The sequence below is a fragment of the Argentina anserina genome, chromosome 3, assembly GCF_933775445.1.
Source record: "Argentina anserina chromosome 3, drPotAnse1.1, whole genome shotgun sequence".
Classification (NCBI taxonomy): Eukaryota; Viridiplantae; Streptophyta; class Magnoliopsida; order Rosales; family Rosaceae; genus Argentina; species Argentina anserina.
Genome location: NC_065874.1, coordinates 18,115,433 through 18,139,434, shown reverse-complemented (window position 1 = coordinate 18,139,434; position 24,002 = coordinate 18,115,433). Strand labels below are relative to the sequence as shown.

The window sequence follows — 24,002 nt, the reverse complement described above, 5'->3', positions numbered from 1 at the left end:
CTAGGTGGTATGGACCTTAGTCCAATTAGTTTTTATGGTTTTCAATTGGTCTGTTGTTGGGCATTTACTAGTATTCTATTTTTCTATTGTTAGTGTAGGACAATGTCTATTGCTATGCTCGTATAAGTCGTATAATATGCTAGTTTAGTTTAATTTGCGCTTATTACTAAATAATAGTTCTATGTCGCATACTAGTTTTGAGTTTAGACTCATAACCTCTTGTCTGATATCGTTATCAGCAGAGAGGTATGTAGTGGCTATTCAGGCCACAGAAAATTTATAAAAAAAAAACTATATGCATTGGTTTCCGTAAAAAAAAAGGGTTTATGAATCAAACGAGCTTGTATCATACAAAAGTAATTACATTTGTCTTGATCCACAAATATAAACGTGATAGTAACCTAAAGCGTACATACGAGGCTCCCACTCATCCCACGTAACATTAACCATAACTTAGTGTTGAGCTCATCCACTAATTCTTTCTCCATCTCAATAACCTGAAATTTCTCCAGTGTTGAGCTCTTGCAATGACCCATTACCCATCGCAATTGACTTGGAGTGCCACCGTCGAACCTCTGCCTTGCGCACACTTCTCTTGTCCTTCCTAGGATGCCATATCTTTGATATTCTCGCATGAGATGCATGGAATACGTACTATAGCATGAGTTGGGTTAAACTACGTACCCTCCATTGCACATTTGCACAGTAACTTATTCCTTATTCCCTCGCATATATATTTGGAATAACAGAAAATAAATCGCCTGGCCAGGGGCTAGCGTGCGGGTTATATCAGGACACATTAACAATAATTCAATAATTTAGGCATTCTGAACATAGGCATAAAAGAATTGAGACGATAGAGAGAAGCTTTTGTAACTGCTGCAAATATACTAGAATTGGCATGAAGGGAGAGGTAGGAATAGCTGGAAATCATTGGAACGGGAAGTCTAGGAAAGAATGCTACCTTTGATATTAATCAAAGTTGGTTTCCTTTCCATGACCTCCCGCCTAGGGCAACATTTCTCTGCTAGAAGAAAAGTGGTGATAATTATCAACATAGCTCAAGTAAATGTCTGTTTACTTAATCTCCGTTGTTCTCTGATAACATTCGTCTATCATCGTTTCTATTTGTTGTCAATGTGTTCTAATCATTTGTACGCATGCTGTGTGCCACAAAAGATCGAGAATTCGAGACGTTGTAAGCCATTTTGTTGATGCTGTTTGCAGAATTTCTTAAAGAGTCTAAGCAAGTGATGGAAATTGATAGATCACTGCCATGAAGATACCTCGAAAAAAACTAAATGCAGATAAATGGAACGCAGTATGAGCATAACAAATGCTCACATTAAGAACGTAAACATTAGTGACATCTTTCTCATTCATCTTCAATATATCAATCTGATACTAACACATGTATACGAACCACAACATCTCCTCTGTTAGTGCGATCCACTTTAGCATGATCAACTCCGTAAATCACGGGAGTGATTCACGGAGGAAATCAAGGAAGCACTTGTTGCCGAAAGTACTTTAGTTAGCTTATATATAGGTCAGTTTGTTGTTGTATACATTCATATTGTGATTAAGGAAAACAGTTATCTTGTTTCTAGTTGGTATCAGAGCCTTGCTCTGTTCCTTTCTGGGTTTTTTTGTTTTTCCATTTCTTGCGTGTTTGTGCAAGCTTGATATCTACATATCTACTCTAATTATCATCTTCTCTTCTGGCGTTATTGAACTTGTTTGTCAGCTTCTCCATAGAAACGCGGGCCAGCCATCTTCTCTTCTCCCTCAACATACCGCTGCACTAAGTCGGAATACCCGACTCTCACTCAAGCTCACACACCGACGCCGCACTTTTCTCCTGCATCGCCGTCGTTGTCCCACCGTACGCCCTTGCCTCGATGTACTCCGGCAACGCTCCTACACTCAATCGGAATACCCGACTCGGCTCACTCGGTATCACCGAGTTCTCTCGCCGACGATCGCTCCTGCATCACCGAGTTCTCTCACCAACGACGCGCTCCTGCCTCTCTGGCGAAGCTCCTGCATCGCCGCCTTTGCGCTCCTCGCTCATCGCCGCCTTTGCGCTCCTCGACACGCTCCTGCCTCATCGAGCCGGCCACCGCAAAGCTCCATCCTTTTGTCCGCCGCTGCAAAGCTCCACCGCCACATCGAGCTCGCCGCCGCATCAAGCACGCTGCTTCTTCCTCCCTTCCACCAGCACCGCTGCATCTTCGCTGAAATTTGTTGGATCCGATCTTATTCCACCCGACCCGGTCCATATTCCACCCGACCCGGCCCATATTCCACCCTGCCCGGCCCATATCCGACCCGGGCTCAACCCGACCCGGATTCGACCCTACCCGGTCCAAGATCCGACCCAAGCCCGATCCGGTTCAAGTTGGTGGTCTTTGTTGTCAGTGTAGGTTCACTGACAGTGCACGTATACCCACGAAAGTGTTTTCTCCGTTTTCTACTTTTCAATGGGTTCTGGAGACGAAGCTGATGTTCCGAAATTTGAAGTATATGTCAAGAGTTCCGACAATGGGTCCTTTGGAGGAACTAAGCTCAATGGGACCAATTTCCGAAAATGGAAGCGAATGATGGCGGCTCATCTTCGAGGCATGCACAAAATGGGGCATGTAACCGGAGTAACTAAGGCGCCTAGTTTAGATGATATTGTTTCATACACTAAGTGGGACGACGATGACGGCCTTGTGATGTTCATCTTATGGAAAGCTATGAATGAAGAAATAGTTGATCTGGTGGAGGCATGTGACACTGCGCAGACTATATGGCAAACACTTGAAGATTTATACACTAATGACTATGATTTCATACAGGTGCATGAGTTAATGTGCACCGCTTTGGCAATACACCAAGATGGGCAACCAGTTGCGCAATATTTCACTAAACTAAAGAATCTATGGGCTGAAATTGATATGAAACGTCCTTGCATGATCAAGAATCAGGAGGATATTGTTTGGTACCAACGTGAGAAGGAGCTTGAGCGAGTTCACCATTTCCTTAAAGGACTTGATGCCAAACATAACAATGTGAAAGGAGAATTACTTCGACAGACCGAACCCCCTAGCCTCATTGCAGCTTTCACATATATCCGGAAGGATGAATCTCATCAAGAGAGTCTTCATCAGACACAAGTTGAAGTTTCCAGCCTTACTGTTCGTGCTCGATTTCCTGCCTCACCCCTTCAGCGGGTCCCTCCAGCTCCACTTCATCAGCTAGGACCACCACTAGGCTTCGGGAATCAGCCCCGCCCTCCTTGATCTTATTGTCATAGTACTACCCATGCTCGTGCGACCTGTTGGAAGCTGTATCTACACCTTCGGCCTAAGAAACCGAGTTACCGTCCCCCGGCAAAAGCAGCTATTCAAATCGTCCAGGATCTCGATCTCTATGGTGTGGTTGGACATGATCATCATACCGCAGGAGGGGCAGTACCTACCGCATCCATAGCTGGTCGTGGAAAAATTGGTATGGCTTTAAATATTTCTACCTTTGTTGGTGTTGATACTTGGATTATTGATTCGGGTGCATCTGATCATATGACTTATGACAAATCTTATTTTACCATATTGTCTCCTCCATCAGTACACTATGTTACTAATGTTAATGGTGAGGCATTCCCCGTATTAGGGAAAAGGTCAGTTCGTATTACTCCCACCATAAAGCTTCACAATGTGCTATATGTACCTGCTTTATCTCATCATTTGATATATGTCCCACAATTGAACGCTGACGCTAAGTGTTCTGTGACATTTTTTCCTATGTATGTGATATTTCAGGATCTTCTCACCGGGGAGTTCATTGGTCGGGGGTATCTGAGGGGCAGGTTGTTTCATCTGGATCAGACATATGCGGGGGAGAAACCAGGGGCACAGTCTCGGACTGCTTTATTCTCCACTTCTGACAAGCTAAGTGAAGTTTGGTTATGGCATCGTCGCTTAGGGCATCCATCTTTTAGTATTATGAAAAAATCCATGCCTACTTTGTTTTTTAGTGTGGATGAGTCTTCTTTACGTTGTGAGATATGTGTTTTGGGAAAGAGTCATCAGTCTACTTATTCTCCTAGTACTTCTAATAAAAGTATTTTTCCTTTTGAATTAATTCATTCTGATGTTTGGGGTCCTTCTAAAGAGTCTACTGTGTCCGGGATGTGGTATTATGTCTCATTCATTGATGATTGCACCCGTCTTTCATGGATTGTTCTCCTCAAAACTAAAAATGAGGTTTTTCCAGCTTTTCAAGCCTTCTATAACAATGTCCAAACACAATATAATACCACAGTTAAAATTCTTCGTTCTGATAATGGGGGGGGGAATATGTGAATCATGTCTTTCAGGAGTTCTTTACCACACACGAATTTGTTCATCAAACCATGTGTCCTTACACACCTGAGCAAAATGGAGTTTCTGAAAGAAAAAACCGTCATTTACTTGATATGGCTCGGTGCCTTCTTTTTAGTGCCCATATGCCTCCGTCCCTTTGGGGTGATGCTGTCATAACTTCTGCCCACCTCATTAATCGTCTTCCTTCTCGTGTCCTTCAGGGAAAGGTTCCGTATGAGGTGCTTGCATCTCATGTCTCCTTACCCTCTTTTCATAATCTTCATGCCTGTGTTTTCGGTTGTGTTACTTTTGTCCATCTTCCAAAACACCAGAGGTCTAAGTTGGATGCCCGAGCCGTTAAATGTGTATTTGTTGGGTATGGAGGACATCAGAAAGGATACCGGTGCTACCATCCACCTACTAGGAAGTACTATGTCTCTATGGATGTTACTTTCTTTGAGGACATGAGCTATTTTTCCTCTTCCGATACTGCTCTTCAGGGGGAGAATTCGTATTTTGAAGAGTTGTATCATGGGAAGGGGGAGACAAATACGCCAGTAGATATGGTGACAGGTTCAGGCTCAATTGAGATTATCAAAATGTCAGCTATACATGCACCATCGAATAATTCTGGTGTCATTACTCCAGAGATTCAGGAACCAGAAGATGATAACACAACTGCCCCTCATGTCTCCGATACTACTATTACACCTGACCAATGCTCTCCTGGTACGGAAGATCACTCATCTGAGATTAATCATTCTATTAGGACTAATACTAGTGAGGCTAATAGTCGAGAATATGTCTTGCCAAATAGGTCTACTCGGGGTCAGCCAACAAAAAAATATGAACCTACCCTTCAGGCTAAAGCTAAGTATCTTGTGGCAAATTTTATGTCTACGAAAAGATTGTCTAAGTCATATGAATCATTTGTGAATCAAATATATACTGTATCAGTGCCTAACAAAGTACAGGATGCATTGGGAGATCCAAAATTGAGGAAAGGAATGGAGGAAGAAATGGAAGCATTACAAAAGAACAATACTTTGGATCTTGTATCTCCACCACATGACAAGAAGACTGTGGGATGTCGTTGGGTGTTTACAGTGAAGCATAATCCAGATGGGTCAGTGAGCCGGTATAAAGCACGCCTAGTAGCAAAGGGGTTCACCCAGACATATGGCATAAACTATGATGAGACATTTGCACATGTTGCAAAGATAAACACTATTCGGGTATTACTCTCTTGTGCTACTAACTTAAACTGGCCACTTAGACAGTTTGATGTTAAGAATGCATTCCTCCATGGAGAACTTACAGAAGAAGTGTACATGGATCTTCCGCCTGGATATGCGTCCGCTTCTCCAAGTAAATTTGTATGCATATTGAGAATGTCTTTGTATGGTCTTAAACAGTCACCTCGTGCTTGGTTTAGAAGATTCTCACAATTCATGAGGAAAATTGGCTACAGACAGAGTAACTCAGACCACACATTATTTCTCAGACATCAACAAGGAAAGGTAACAGCCCTAATTATATATGTTGATGATATGGTAGTTACTGGGAATGATACTGTTGAGGTGGATAGATTACAGAAACAGCTAGCCACAGAATTTGAGATGAAAGACCTAGATACACTCAAGTACTTCTTAGGCATTGAGGTTGCCAGAGGAAGTGATGGTATCTATATGTGTCAGAGAAAGTACATCCTTGATCTACTAACGGAGACCGGTATGCTGGATTGCACTCCCATTGATACTCCTATTGAGCAGAACCATCAGTTAGCAGAATATCCAGATCAAGTGCCTACTGAAAAACCTCGTTATCAGAGGCTATTTGGACGCTTGATTTATTTATCACATATCAGACCAGATGTTGCATATGCAGTAAGTGTAGTGAGTCAGTTCATGCATAATCCCAATGTGGACCACATGGATGCTGTTGTGAGGATTTTGAGGTACTTGAAGTCAACACCAGGAAGAGGAGTAATGTTTTCCAATCACAGTAATATCCTTGAGGTTTGTGGCTTCACAGATGCAGACTGGGCTGGAAATATTACAGATCGGAGATCCACATCAGGGTACTTTACCTTTGTTGGGGGTAATCTTGTTACATGGAAGAGTAAGAAACAAAAGGTGGTAGCTCGATCTAGTGCTGAAGCAGAATACAGAGGTATGGCTCAAGGAGTGTGTGAATTATTATGGCTTAGAAATTTGCTACAAGATTTGGGTATTAAGCATGAGTATGTTATGCAGTTGTACTGTGATAACAAGGCAGCTATTGACTTTCACAGAATCCGGTGCAACATGATCGTACAAAACATGTGGAGGTTGATCGTCACTTTATAAAGGAGAAGCTAGACGCGAAGATCATTATTTTTCCTTTTGTTCCTACAGAAGAGCAACTTGCCGATATGCTCACAAAAAGAGTGTCTAAAAAGGTTTTTTTATGACGCACTTAGTAAGTTGGGCATGGTTGATGTATATGCGCCAACTTGAGGGGGAGTGTTAGTGCGATCCACTTTAGCATGATTAACTCCGTAAATCACGGGAGTGATTCACGGAGGAAATCAAGAAAGCACTTGTTGCCGAAAGTAATTTAGTTAGCTTATATATAGGTCAGTTTGATGTTTTATACATTCATATTGTGATTAAAGAAAACACTTACCTTGTTTCTAGTTCCTCTCCATATAAGACTTCAGTTTGTAGCTAAAAAAAATGGATAGAGAAATGACCATGGAGACTGCTCAAGTCTGTCAACTATAACAAATGTACACCACCTACTCCATCTCGGTTTCTTTGTTGACACTTGATTAACTTGACTAGTAGCAGCTCAAACTTAAAAAATGTATCCTAAACGGATATACTCTTGATAATATGTTAATATTTTCAAGGCAAGGAGCGGGTCAATTAGCTTGGCTCTCAAGAATTGGTACACACAAATTAAGTCTTACCTGCTTCTGAATACCAAGGGAGTTAATTATTCGAAGTTAATACCTGCTTCCACAGACATGGCAAATCCAAGACCAGTTCATATGAAATTATATCCTTCTCTTCCATCTATAAATAGGCATTTACTCCAGAAAATATCTTCATCCACATCCAATTCTCTCTTATACAAAACACTTAACATATACGAGAATTGCAATCACAATGATGAAAGGTGCTCATCTCCCTACAGCTGCTGCTTTTGCCCTACTGGCACTGGCTACCTTCCACCTTGTTTCTGCCTCTGATCCTGGTTCTCTCCAAGATTTCTGTGTTGCACTAAAACCGACTGATTATGCTGGTATAGAGTATAGACTAGTCACTACTCACTACTCACTACTCACTACTCACTACTCACTAGTACATCTGTATCTGTATATGACTATGTTTTATATATGACTTTTTGGTATTTGCATGAATGCATGTTCTGATATTGTGTTTGTGAATGGGAAAGTCTGCAAGGACCCAAAGCTTGTAACAGCAGATGATTTCTTCTTGTACGGGCTCCAGATTCCCGGAAACACATCAAATCCGGTTGGTTCCAAGGTCACCCAGGCGAATGTGGAGCAAATAGAAGGGTTGAACACTCTTGGTATCTCCCTTGCTCGCATAGACTATGCACCATATGGCGGACTAAACCCTCCCCACACTCACCCTCGGAAATCCTTGTGGTCATGGAAGGCACACTCTACGTTGGCTTCGTCACATCCAACCCTGAGAACCGCCTCATCACCAAAGTGTTGAACGTGGGAGATGTGTTTGTCTTCCCAGTTGGTCTCATTCACTTCCAGTTCAACATAGGAAAGGGCAAAGCTGTGGCTTTTGCCGGACTGAGCAGCCAGAACCCATGTGTCATCACCATAGCTAATGCAGTGTTCGGCTCCACACCTCCAATCAACCTTGATGTTCTCACTAAGGCCTTCCAGATTGACAACAATCTCGTTCAGTATCTCCAGAAACAGTTCTGGTATGACAACAATTAAGAACATCGATATATCAGAACGTCCTAGCAAATGTATTACGATGGCCATATATCCCATACTACACAACACAAACTTTTCTTAATTTGAGTAAAAATGAGATGGTAGTTGCTTGTGTAATGTGCCTCTTCCTTGATCAGTGGATTATTGGAATTTGATTATATATGCATCATATATATAAAAGTGCGTTTGCACAGAAACATGAAGAGGAGACGGGTCAGCCCACCCGATCATACCTGTGGCTATACCATTGGTAACTCTCACAAAGTTGGAGGTAACCCTATTGCAACATTGCATTCCTTCAAACTAAGCACACGTCCGTTTCTAACTCACCTCAGCAGAACAAACAACTCTCATCCTCCTACTGCACCATTCTCCTTTCCAGTCGAAGAGCTGTTCTAATAGCTAGGAGCCTTGGAAGGGTTTGTTTCAGCATAAAAGAAATGAAGGCCCTCAACGTTATCCCGCAAGCCTTGATTCATACTCGATATCCCGAAGAGGAAGATAGAAGTTTGGACGTACTCCTAGATTCGCCGATCGAGTACTCACCATTTTCGTTGATATGACAAACAACTAATTATCGTCTCATCGTCTGGCCTTCATTTGAGGGTTTATGGTTTTAGTGCAGATGAAGCTAATTATCAAGGGAATTAGGTGGTTGTGGCGGTGGCAGGCTTTATTATAGCTTAATTAAGGGAATAGAAGTACCGAAATATATTCCCAGTCGGTTGACTAGTCAAATTCTCTAATTAATTTAATCGGTAAAATTGCTAAAATACACCCTAAATTTGGCTGAAAAATTGTTATTGGAGATTAGAGATCTCACATCTAAGAAGTGACAAATAAAATAGAGATTATAAGTGGGTGGATAATAATCATTTGTACCGAGACCTTTTGTTATTAAAACCCAACACCTATAAGGTGGCTAAGTTAGAACAATATCGGTACAGTTGGTCCACGGGCCACGTTTTGTCATTGTTTAACATAGTATCAGAGCGAGTCCCTCTCCAGTCGTGCCTCCAATCTGTGTGGGCTCGAGTTGGGTGTCACTTTGTCATGAGCCCATGTTGGGTACCATTATCAAGCCATCGGAGGGTATTCTGATTGGATAGTCACCAAGTGTCGTTAGTTATTTGACCTTTGTTTATTTCGGCTCGAGTTGGGTGTCACTTTGTCACTGTTTAACAATTGTCAATTTACACCCTATACTTTTAACTGTGTCAATATACCTCTTAAACTTGTTAAAAATTCCCGATTTGCATCTTCTCCATTAATTTTAAATGTTTCCATTCAATTTTGGATTACATGTCATGCACATGACGGGTAATGCTATCATTTTATATTTATATTTATTTAAAAAATAAATAAAAATATTCATTAAAAGCAGGATTTGTTTTTTTAATAAAATTATTTATTTACATTTTTTTCTGCATAATCAACCCTACTTCGAATTACATATTCTATGTACCCACTCATTTATAATATAGTGTTTTGTGTATATATAATTATATATCCACATTTACTTATAATTGTTTATGTTATTATGTATTTATTTATATTTTTCTAATATCTTTTAACATATCATATCACGTAATTTAATAAATATATAAATCGATAACATGTTATCACAATCTCGAAATTCGAATGATAAAAATTCGAATTCGAAGCCATGAAAACTCTAAAACAATCTAAAATATATTGAAATCATCTTACAATAACAGTGTATCGAAACTGAGTCCACAACACAACTCAGTCGACTTGAATAATACATAACCAATTTATACCTTAGTATTATAACCAATGGAAATGTAAAATTCACTCAATCCTTACCACAAACAGAAGAAAAAAATCTTCAGAGTAAGCCATCCGAATATGTGATAGAGCGTTGGTTAAAACGTCTATAATAAACCCTGTAAAACATCATCGTTAGTATAGAATAAGCAGGGATCGTTTTTTCCGGGGAATTGAAGGGAACTCTAAACTTTTAGTGTTAACAAATAATGGGGAGTTTGAAATTGATTATTAACTACTAAAATAAAACCTAAATTACTATTTACATGATCGACTTCTCTTTAACAAACTTAAACCAAATTTACCATTACACCACATAATTACAAGTTCGAACCTATCATGCATTCTAATTCGACCAATTACATACTTTTTAGACACCAATACAATTAAAGCCTTAGGGGATTATCTAATCATGCAAGATTTCAATTAACATTTAGATTGACTTAGGGCCTAATCTAAATTTGCATGCAATCGAATTCAATAACACTTCGAGTAGAAATCAAACAAGATTACATTTAAGCATCAAATCTTTGTTGGAGACATGTTTCATGTGTGGCGTCACCCACCATGGTTTCACATGCAAATTTCCAGAATTTTTACCACTTTTAATCAACACAAACCGAACCTACTTAGGGCATGATTCGATTTGTGTTAATATGGTTGATGAATCTAGCACTCAAACACAATCTTAGGGATTGCATCCAACCATTAAATTCATATGCACATATCTGAAAATTATCTAAAAGTATGAGAAAGATGATTAGAACACAACAATAGAAATACAAACTCATTACTTATAAGAACATAGATTCGACATAGTCTCAAAAAAAATATCAAATACAATTTGAAAATTCTAAAACAAATACAAAACCAATATTTCCACATAAATAACAACTTACAATCTTCATAGACAAAGAATTGTAGATTAACACAAATAGTCAAAGCCATGTAGATGAGTTGCGAGAATCACACGTTGTAGGAACCTTGGAGGTGTGTCTTCAATAGTGAAATTCGGTGGAGATGATGATAGTTTTGGGGTGGACGGCTTGGCTAATTTGTGAGGGAAATTTATGGTGGTGTTTTAGTAGAGTTTTGGCTCTTGAATGCTAATGAGAAGTGATCCTATTTGAGAGGTGAAGCCATGTATATATAGAGGAAAGATGGAGGGTTTGAAATTGCTTCTTTCTTCCTATAAACATGCCATGTTTTAATCCCTAAAACATGGAAAGTTTTATTCCCTAAAACATGCCATGCTTTAATCCATAAAACATGGAAAGTTTTATTCTCTAAAACATGCCATGCTTTAATCCCTAAAACATGTCATGTTTTATTCCCTAAAACATGTCATGTTTTATGCCTTTAATGATCATCTTCTATTTAATTGTTGCATGACTAGGCTCCATCTTTTTTTCTTTAATTATCTCTTCAATCCAATCCGAAAATAAGAAAATAAAATCATAAGTATGAGATAATTAGTTTCAAAACCTAACAAGGATTCCTAGTAAAACTAGGACTCTAAACCAATTATGTGTTTTAACTCATGTAAGCACAAAAAATGCATCCAATACCGCTCAAGACTCTTACTACGACTCAATGACTCAATAGTACAATAATAAGAGCTAAGCAAAGTACAAATTGAGGTAAAAACATGTTTAAAACGTCGCACAAAGTGCTCATATCAATATGATAATCCCCACCTGCAGAACTATCCCCTATACTATCGAATTGGTGCACTGGGATTGTAAATACAAATCCGGTAAGTTTTTCAGCCTGTATGAGTAAACCAATAGTATAATATACATCGCATATAAAGGAAATATGACAAATAACATTTAAAGACAAACGTACTCATGTGACACTGGCAACCCATCGGTTACCCAATATCATTTAAAAATATGTGTAATCATGAGACACTCGACAACCCATCTAGTTACCTAAAATCATCTATAATATGGGTACTCATGAGACCCATGTATTCATCTATTACCCCTCCTATAGTACACCGACAGGAACTAGGCAACCCATCTGGTTACCCAATATCACTCCAAACATGGGTATTCATGAGACCCAAACAACCCATCTGTTACCCCTCATTCAGTACACCGACAAACACTGGGCAACCCATATGTTACCCAATATCACTCAAAAATATAGGTACTCATGAGACTCAGGCAACCCATCTGTTATCCCTCATGCAGTACACAGACAGACATACTAAAGCTGTAACTGAATCGTAACCGACACAGAGCCAAGGCTTGGTTTCGATTACTGCCAACAACGTCTGAACACTAAAAAACGTTTTAACAAGACTCAATGTTAAAACCACGTATAATAACAATCCACACATGTTATTGTACTACAACCAAGCGACTCTTGCACAACAATATGAATATAGTTACAACATTATAATCTCACATTTGAAATAAAACCGAAACATTATATAATATAGCAACTCATATATATGTATCGTATTTACCATTTTCGTACACATACACATCTCACTATATTATATAAATGTCACAGTTCACTCTTTTTAATAATTTCAAAAATATAAGTCACCGCCAAGAGTAGACTTGTCATAGTGAGATTTACTCACATTCACCATAGTCCATGATCACTAAAACCTTTTTAAAATTATTTATTAAAATAGCGTTTCACTTACCCATAAACCGTAGACGATCAAGTTCACGTAATTTAAGCCAAAACATAATTTTAGAATAATTTTTATAATCTAGTGATGCAACGACTGTGTTAACAACTCAAACTAAATTCAATAATTATAACACCATTTCGATCATGATGATCATTGCAAGGTTTACTCACCTTATTTCATGCGTGCAACTTCCACGACACCGAGAGCAATTCGTTCACTCATTTTGTCGGTCACCGAATAGCATGATAAAGTGCTTAGAAAACGATACGTAAAATCTCAAGTGGCGTTTCATTACAACTGAACATTGTTCATAAAACTGTTCATGAAACAATATTCGTGATTTATAGTTCACTAAACAATGTTTATGATTTACTGTTCGCAGAACACTGTTCATGCGCCGCCCGTTTTCCGACCACCACCAATGACCACCAAATTTCACCACCACAATCTAAATAATATTCCTAACAACTTTCTAGTTCACCACAAAGTCCAATTTTGAGCCTAAACACTTCAATTTAACAAAAACCGAAAAGCCCCAATTTAAATCCTAGGATTTCTTTTCTTCGATTCTCCTAGCACAAAACGATTTGAGTAAAATCTTTTAGAGGGTTTGTAGTATGAAAGGAGACCTTCAAAATGGGACAAGAATTGGTGGTCGGATGAGGGAGATTCGGCAAGATGAAGTTTGGCAAACTGTGCACTTTCGGGGGAACTTCCGGGCTTCACCACTCTTAATCGGCGGCGAGATGACATGTGGCACTGTCACCAATCGACAGAGGACGCAGCAACCTTTCAAAAGGGATCAGTGCACCGGTCTATGGTGGCCGAACGGCGGAGATCCGGTAGCCCAAAGTCTGCCGCTCGGGAGGAAAAATCTGGGTTTTCGGGTGAAAAGTACCCGATCCGAATTTCTGATTTTTCTTCCCCATTTTCTCTTTAATTCCCCTATTTATACTATTTTCCAAAAATATCCAAAAACCTTTTTATTCGTAACTTCTTCATACAAAACTCTGATTTAGACGTATCGTATGTCCACGAATTCGTATTGACGAACTCTAAGACTTTCATGAATGAAGTTTTCTGAGATTCCTAACGGATAAAAAGTCCACTCTTGACCCCTCACGGTAACGTTTCTGAGTATAAATCGCTCGAGCACTTTCGTTTTCTCTCTCGTACTATATAATCAGATCACCACCAATTTAAATATCTCCGAACAATAATTAGAAAATAATTATAAATTTCTAGGATATTACACTTTTTTTTTAAAACAAAAACCTAGTAGCAATTCTTCCTCTTAAGTAATTTTATTTATTTATTTTATTATTAAAATATATATATATATATATATAATGACAAGACTACATCTCACATGCATAGCATGTGACTTAAAATTGGATTGAAAACATTAAATTTAACAGATAGACTGCAAATCGGCAATTTTTATCAAATTTAAGAGATAAATTGACTCAATTGTAAGTTCGGAGTGTAAATTAACAATTATGGTCAAATTTATAGTGCAAATTGACATTTTTACCTAATTTAATCCCACATCGATAAGGAAAAAAATACAGTTTATTTAAGTTGCAATTTCACCGTTAATTCTGCGAGGCATTAAGATAAAACCTCACTTGAAAAATCCCACTGGGAATATTTAAACTTGAATTCAAGTGACCAAGTGAGGACAGTTTCAGTGGTGTTCTCATACCATGACCCCAACTGTAATAACCCGAATTTTTAGAAACTAAATGTCGAGTATTTTCAAAGTGTTAAACTTTTGAAATTAATTCAAGACGACAATTGGAGGTTTGCGACATTTCGAAACGAAAACGGAAACGTTCTCAGATCGTTTAATTAGAAAACGTAACGTTACCGCAACGTATATATCGACTTTTATTCCGTCGATCGGTTGCGAAAACTTCCTTCACGAAAGTTGTAGAGCTCGTCGATACAAGTTCGAGAGTATGTGACGCGTTCTAATCGGACGATGGACGTAAAAGTTATTAACGACGGAAGTTAGTTTCCGATTTTGGGAGGGGGTATAAAAGGAAATGTTTTAGAGCTAGGGTTCCCATAATTGGAAACCCATCTCTTCGGCCCGCCTCCCTCTTCTCTCTTTTCTCTCTCTCTCTCTCTCTCCCCGACCTTCACTCTCTCCCCGATCTCCGGCCTCCACCTCTCCGTGGCCTGCACCGCCTCGCCCTACGACGTCGCAAGGTCCTCCGCATCGGACCCCGAGCTCGTGACGCCGCCTCGCCGCCGTGAAGCTGCGTGACACACCGAGCCCTGCTCGATTCTTGTAGCCGTTTCTCCGGCGGAAATCCGACGTCTCCAAGGTCAAATCGAGGTGAGGTTTAGTTAGGTTGGTCATTGTGATGTTGTTGATGTACTTTTGGATCGATTTGTGGCGTTTTGGTGGGAGATCGGCGGAGGGGGAGAAGAGGAGATACCGCCGCCTAGAGGCGGCGCGTGAGGAGGCTAGGGATAGCCCAGGGGTGATCAGAGGCCGTAGAAAGGAAGAGGGGGAGAGTTTAGGCACGGCAGTGGCATCACACGCGCCTTGGTTGGCGTCGGCGCGTGGGCCCCACGCTCGGCCGGCCGGAGGTGGCGCGTGTGCCACACGCGCCGCCACGTGCGGCGGTGCGAACAGTTTTGACAGAAGGGTATTTTGGTAATTTACTGTTTGCGGTAAATGTAAATGTAAATTTTATTTACGTATGGTAAATGTAATTAAGTTTTACCTACGGTAAATGTAATTATAATTACTTTCAGTAAATGCATAAAGTAATTTGTAAAAGGGTAATTTAGTAAATTTTATTTACTGAGATTGTATTTACCTTTAAACAGTACGTATACGTACAAAAATACGTATTAATATTTATACGTATAGAAATACGTATATAATATTTATACGTACAGAAATACATATATAATATTTATACGTACAGAAATACGTATTAATATTTATACGTACAGAAATACGTGTATAATATTATACGTACAGAAATACGTATATAGTATTTATACGTACAGAAATACGTACAGAAATACGTATTAATTGTATATTGTACAGTAACCGTGAATAGTACCACTGAACAGTAACTTCGTAAAACCGAAAATTGCTGAACAGTAACCGATTATTACTGTTTCGGCATTTAAAGGTTTACGAAACGATTCTAAATTCTTTTCTTATCTTTTCAAGGTGATCGTTAAATCGAGGAAAGGAATTATCATCGGGAATTGTGGAATTACGCTCGAGTTGTTAAGGTGAGTAAAATCTCACATATTTACGAATCTACCCTCGCGGTGATTCAAGATTTTGCAAGAGTATTTAATAATGAATTACGACATGTATACAATTTAGTGGATTACATATATACTGTATAATGGTAATAAGTACATATATATATAATTCATTAAATTATATACTGTTATTAATTCATTAGAAATGGTCATTTCGATGACGGAAGTTTGTGTATTGAGCATGTGTGGTGAAATATGACATGTATAAGATATAGTGGACTATATATGTATTGTATAAATGGTAAATAAGTACGAATATATATAGTTTGCTATATAATATACTGTTATGATTTTATTGTGATTATATTGAGCATGTGATTTGAATTGTACAATATGATGTGAGATTATTGTACGTGATTTTAACATTGAGATTGTTAAAATGTGAATTGTCTTCGGACCTGATTTTTGGTACAATATGATGTGAGATTATTGTACGTGATTTTAACATTGAGATTGTTAAAATGTGAATTGTCTTCGGACCTGATTTTTGGTACAATATGATGTGAGATTATTGTACGTGTTTGGCAAGTCGAAACCTAGCCTTTGGCCGGGCGAAAGTTACGATACAGTTAGAGCTCTAGTCTGTCTGCCTTAGTACTGCATGTGAGGTAACGGGTGGTTATCTGCTCATGGGTACTCAGTTTATTTTGGATGTTGGGTAGCGGGTGGCTATCCAATATCAACGGTGTATTACGAGAGGGGTAACAGATGTGTACCAGCGTTCTTGGTACCCGTATTATAAATGCATTGGGTAACCAGAAGGGTTACTTAATTTCCTCATGAACGTTTCATTTCATATTTCTTTGGGTCAACCAGATGGGCTGACCATTGACTCATGAGGGCATTTATATTTGTTTTTTTGTGATCTTTCGTATATTTTGATATGCGAATTATATTTTGATTTTACTCATACGAGCTATAAGCTTACCGGGTTTGTGTTTACAATCCCGGTGCACCAATTCGATGGTGTAGGGGATAATTCCGCAGGTGCTGATTAGTGGAGGGTGAGTGACGACTACAGAGGCTCGAAGTCGTTCGTATCCTACTTGTGGTGAGGTTTTTAGTGTGGATTTGTGGGTGAGAATTTGTGAAATTTCATTTGTGAGATTTGTGAGTGATTTGTGAGGGTTATTACATTTCCATTTTGCATATGGATTATAAATTTGGGTTGTAATAATTAGTTGTCTGAGTGGTATTGGTATTGAGAACTCAGAATTGATCCGCTGTTACACTTTAATGATTTCGATTTATTTGAGATTATTTTGTGTTTAACGACTTTAGAATTTTGAGTTTTTAAGCTCGAAATTTTTGGGGTCGTTACAGTTGGTATCAGAGCCTAAGTGCGTATTTGGCGATTATCTATACCATCCGGGAGCGATGATCCGACTGCAGGCGGGCACCCATCACATGCTCCTCGGTATTGATATGTCGTCGGGTACGCGAGAGCGTTAGGAGCAATACCTTATGGTTCGGTCCTGTAGAGAGTATTGTGACAATACTCCGATGATTCACCTTCTTCTGAAATTTCATGATTGATACTGGTTGGATCTATTTTGTCGAATTCGAGACTTCACATGTATGACTTAGTGTTAATTGTTGAATGGTGATGAATTTGGAAAATGACCGTGGACAGGGTCGAGGACGGACGAGAGGTCGAGGCCGAGTTAGGGTTGCAGGCCGAGTCCGCAATGTGGATAACCTTCATGAGGAGGCTGCTCCACTGGAAAGACAAGTTGATCTTGTTGCTATCGTTAGAGACGATAGTCGTGTGTTGAGGTTGATCAAGGACATGAGTGAGCTGCTCGTGCTGTCTTTTCATGACGCTTGGATCATATGGTAGCGGACCATTGGATCGAGAGTATTGGGACTTACTTGGTAATGATTGAGTACTCTGAGTTAGAGAAGAGGATGATAGCCACATTCATTTATTGATAGTTGACAGTGGAAGGGTTAGGATTGATTCCTACGCCTATGGGAAACTCTTTATGTGTCACTTCACTTTTGGAGTGTTCCTCGAAATTGGAGACAATGAAAGGCTTGTCCTATTGTGATTGGAAGTAGAGAGTTCTCTGCTTATTTGATAGTGATTCCGGACCACACTATGATGTGATCTGAGGAATCGATTGGTTGAGGCCGCAGTACGCGATGATTGATTGTTTTGACATGGTGGGTTCTTTCGTAGACCCAGAAAACCAGAGTTTCGTAGCTCTGACTCGAGTCGGATAATGTCATGAGAGCTTGAGTCATAGCATATGTTGAGTATGTGGATCTGAAGTAACTATCACAGACATCGTTGTGATATCTAAGTAAAGTGAGACGTTTCAGGAGATACTGTGTTATAGCACCTATAACGAGGACGCCGTATGGATGGGACAAATGAATTCAAAGACTTAATGACATGTGCGATCAGTTTAGAGAGGCTACAATACTCTCTGAGTTTGACATGCGATCCAGATACTGGAATGCTAGCAGGTTTGTGTATATAGTTTCCTATCAGGGCAGAGAACTGTCAAGGAGTCTTGATAGAGAGCGTTGACCCTATATTGAGGGATGTTCAGTGTTTAAATGTTAAGGACTAGATTTTAGTTATGCAACTAATCTAAGTTGAAGCCTAACAAGGTTGAGATATTATGTTCAGGTAAGAGATGTGTAGACCATAGGTTGGAGGTGGTTAACGAAAATTTTCGTGACGAACATCTCTAACGCTATTGGTAACAGAGTGGTAGGGCGTATGATACGTCCATAAAGTGGTAATACAATTATTGAATTGAGATTCACATTTTGTCGACGTGACATTCCAAACTTGTTTTGGTTCGGTTATAGACAATTGATGTTACGCATTGTTCTTGGCTTAGCAAGAAATATAAGGTGATAGAGAAATCTCAAGGTGGCGATTAATTATTTGCTAGATGAGCATTTAAATGAGAACGCTGGTCTTTCAGGATTTAATTATTTTGGTGTTGGGGATTGGAACTTCACAATGCCACAGGTCCAAATGAGACGCAATGACGGTGAAGTAACTCTATTGAAGGTAAGGTATGAGATGACCTTAGCTTAATGATGTTTTAACGAATTGGTCGTGACAAGTACCTTCTAACTGGTAAAGAAATGGTTGAGGACTAAATTTTCTTTTCAAGTGCAAGTGGCATTAATGTTGGAGACTTAGAGGTTCTTTTCCTCTATGCATCAGATTGTTTATTGTTGGATAAGGAGAAGTTGACTGAAGTGTTCAACAAGGGATAAATTTTACAATAAAGAGTACCCAATTATATTACTGCTTGCAGAGAAGTTATTTTGGCCGAATGCGTTGGCCATGAGAGTTCTTAATGAAAGTAAAGAAACAACTGTTTAGAGTGGTGGTATAGCGATCATTTTGGGTTAGTTTTGAGGAGATGGTGTACCTAAACTTATTAGTACTACAACTGTGGGAGAAACCAATATCTTAGATGATGCACTGGGGCATTTGTGTGGGACCGTGTGTCATGCATTTGAGGCATGTATGAACCAGGGGGTAAAGTATATCTCAGTTGTGGTCGTGTTGGATTTTGCGCTGTAAAGTTCACCTAATTTTCATGTTCCACCGTTGTGAGATAAATACCTTCTTTGTCTGAACCCCAAATTGTGGCATACCACTCATGGAAGTAAGAAGTTGTAATTAATTTTCGACGGTAAGTTTTGGTGAGTGTGATGGGATGCGTGATGCGTCACTCTTGTGGTGGCGGTAGAGGTTCTCTACTGCCTTGTGCGTATATTAGTCGATTCTCTGGTGGAATTTTTGAGAATAATTCTTAATCCAAGGTGGTGTTCTGTGGTGGTTGTGAACTCAATGAGTTAAGATTTCTTTATCGTGTTGCCGATACAAATATGGTACTTGAGTGGGTATCATGCACGACAACTTTTTATGGTTATAATAAGATGATCATGAAAGAAGATTATTTTGTTGATTGGAAGGAATGGTAGGTTCGTTATTCTAGCAATGCATTGTGGTGAAGTCATGAAGGTATTGTCGTGATAAAGCACATTTATTTGAAAACCACTATGTGTAATGTAAGTAGTAGGCCTGTGTTAATCATTGATTTGACTCATGTTAGATGTTGAAAGTTTTGATCATGCTTAGTGGTAGGAGCTAACTCATGACGTGAGGATAGTCTGTCAAATCGCAAGAGAGTGGTGAACTAGACAAAAGAGGGCGTTGACGCCTCCATGCTGAAAACATCATTATGTTTCGGGAGGATGATTATATATTGAGTAGCTCACATGCGACTATTATTGTTAGGACATGTGACAGATTGTCTGATGGAGGAAGTTTGAGGTAACGGAAGATAGGTTGAGAGCTTGTATGCTGGATTTTAAGGTAGCTGTGAAATCATTTGAGATTGATTGAGTTCGCCTACAACGACAGTTACCATTCCAGCATCGGCATGGTACCCTATGAGGCACTTAAGGTAGACCATGCCGATCACCTATCTGTTGGGCCAAAGTTGGGTGTAGTGAGATTTGACAAGAAAGAAAAGTTGACGGAAGTATGTTGGGCCTTTGAGATTCTCGAGAAGGTGGGAAAACTAGCATTGCCTACTAGCATGTCGGACGTTCACAATGTCTTCTACATTTCCACGTTGAGGAAGTATGATCCTGATGTGTCGCATATGTGATCGATCATAACACCATTGAGGTGAAGGAAAATACCACTTTTGTTTTGAGCCGGTTTGTATTTTGAATAGATCCACAAAGAAGCTTTGGAGGAAAGAAGTGGAGCTAGTCAAGGTATTGTAGAGCCATCATGATGAAGGTGATGCATCATGGAAGCTAGGGTAGGATATGAAGACGAGATACCCACAATTGTTTATTGAGTGAACTTGAATTTCGGGACGAAATTCCTTTTAAGGAGGGTAGAATGTAATAACCCGAATTTTTAGAAACTAAATGTCGAGTATTTTCAAAGTGTTAAACTTTTGAAATTAATTCAAGACGACAATTGGAGGTTTGCGACATTTCGAAACGAAAACGGAAACGTTCTCAGATCGTTTAATTAGAAAACGTAACGTTACCGCAACGTATATATCGACTTTTATTCCGTCGATCGGTTGCGAAAACTTCCTTCACGAAAGTTGTAGAGCTCGTCGATACAAGTTCGAGAGTATGTGACGCGTTCTAATCGGATGATGTACGTAAAAGTTATTAACGACGGAAGTTAGTTTCCGATTTTGGGAGGGGGTATAAAAGGAAATGTTTTAGAGCTAGGGTTCCCATAATTGGAAACCCATCTCTTCGGCCTGCCTCCCTCTTCTCTCTTTTCTCTCTCTCTCCCCGACCTTCACTCTCTCCCCGATCTCCGGCCTCCACCTCTCCGTGGCCTGCACCGCCTCGCCCTACGACATCGCAAGGTCCTCCGCATCGGACCCCGAGCTCGTGACGCCGCCTCGCTGCCGTGAAGCTGCGTGACACACCGAGCCCTGCTCGATTCCTGTAGCCGTTTCTCCGGCGGAAATCCGACGTCTCCAAGGTCAAATCGAGGTGAGGTTTAGTTAGGTTGGTAATTGTGATGTTGTTGATGTACTTTTGGATCGATTTGTGGCGTTTTGGTGGGAGATCGGCGGAGGGGGAGAAGAGGAGATACCGCCGCCTAGAGGCGGCGCGTGAGGAGGCTAGGGATAGCCCAGGGGTGATCAGAGGCCGTAGAAAGGAAGAGGGGGAGGAGGGGGAGAGTTTAGGCACGGCGGTGGCATCACACGGTAAATGTAAATGTAAATGTAAATGTAAATTTTATTTACGTATGGTAAATGTAATTATGTTTTACCTACGGTAAATGTAATTATAATTACTTTCAGTAAATGCATAAAGTAATTTGTAAAAGGGTAATTTAGTAAATTTTATTTACTGAGATTGTATTTACCTTTAAACAGTACGTATACGTACAAAAATATGTATTAATATTTATACGTATAGAAATATGTATATAATATTTATACGTACAAAAATACGTATTAATATTTATACGTACAGAAAATACATATTAATATTTATACGTACAGAAGTACGTATATAATATTATACGTACAGAAATACGTATATAGTATTTATACGTACAGAAATACATATTAATTGTATATTGTACAGTAACCGTGAATAGTACCACTGAACAGTAACTTCGTAAAACCGAAAATTGCTGAACAGTAACCGATTATTACTATTTCGGCATTTAAAGGTTTACGAAACGATTCTAAATTCTTTTCTTATCTTTTCAAGGTGATCGTTAAATCGAGGAAAGGAATTATCATCGGGAATTGTGGAATTACGCTCGAGTTGTTAAGGTGAGTAAAATCTCACATATTTACGAATCTACCCTCGCGGTGATTCAAGATTTTGCAAGAGTATTTAATAATGAATTACGACATGTATACAATTTAGTGGATTACATATATACTGTATAATGGTAATAAGTACATATATATATAATTCATTAAATTATATACTGTTATTAATTCATTAGAAATGGTCATTTCGATGACGGAAGTTTGTGTATTGAGCATGTGTGGTGAAATATGACATGTATAAGATATAGTGGACTATATATGTATTGTATAAATGGTAAATAAGTACGAATATATATAGTTTGCTATATAATATACTGTTATGATTTTATTGTGATTATATTGAGCATGTGATTTGAATTGTACAATATGATGTGAGATTATTGTACGTGATTTTAACATTGAGATTGTTAAAATGTGAATTGTCTTCGGACCTGATTTTTGGTACAATATGATGTGAGATTATTGTACGTGATTTTAACATTGAGATTGTTAAAATGTGAATTGTCTTCGGACCTGATTTTTGGTACAATATGATGTGAGATTATTGTACGTGTTTGGCAAGTCGAAACCTAGCCTTTGGCCGGGCGAAAGTTACGATACAGTTAGAGCTCTAGTCTGTCTGCCTTAGTACTGCATGTGAGGTAACGGGTGGTTATCTGCTCATGGGTACTCAGTTTATTTTGGATGTTGGGTAGCGGGTGGCTATCCAATATCAACGGTGTATTACGAGAGGGGTAACAGATGTGTACCAGCGTTCTTGGTACCCGTATTATAAATGCATTGGGTAACCAAAAGGGTTACTTAATTTCCTCATGAACGTTTCATTTCATATTTCTTTGGGTCAACCAGATGGGCTGACCATTGACTCATGAGGGCATTTATATTTGTTGTTTTGTGATCTTTCGTATATTTTGATATGCGAATTATATTTTGATTTTACTCATACGAGCTATAAGCTTACCGGGTTTGTGTTTACAATCCCGGTGCACCAATTCGATGGTGTAGGGGATAATTCCGCAGGTGCTGATTAGTGGAGGGTGAGTGACGACTACAGAGGCTCGAAGTCGTTCGTATCCTACTTGTGGTGAGGTTTTTAGTGTGGATTTGTGGGTGAGAATTTGTGAAATTTCATTTGTGAGATTTGTGAGTGATTTGTGAGGGTTATTACATTTCCATTTTGCATATGGATTATAAATTTGGGTTGTAATAATTGGTTGTCTGAGTGGTATTGAGAACTCAGAATTGATCCGCTGTTACACTTTAATGATTTCGATTTATTTGAGATTATTTTGTGTTTAACGACTTTAGAATTTTGAGTTTTTAATCTCGAAATTTTTGGGGTCGTTACACCAACATTACTGAGGCCTTCTGCGTTTTGCTGATGACTTCATTATATTATCCAAGGGCAACTACAACACTTGGTTTCCACCAAGAACTAGTTTCCCCAGAATAAAACGACTAGGGGTCTTCATCATCTTATAATGTCCAGAAGATGATTTAATCACTACGCAAATGGATTTAATCTTTACAGCAGAACAACGTTCCGAGTAATTTTGTGATCCAATATAGGTGTTAGGGAAAAGGAAAAATGAAGACAAAAAGGGCAGAGAGAATCAATGAATGAATCT

General features: G+C 39.1%; 1 pseudogene; it reads left to right on the top strand.

Annotated features, from left to right (window-relative positions):
* The first annotated feature begins 7,446 nt into the window (after nt 1-7,446).
* Nucleotides 7,447-8,436, top strand: LOC126785696 (putative germin-like protein 2-1; annotated as a pseudogene).
* Nucleotides 8,437-24,002: the final 15,566 nt, after the last annotated feature.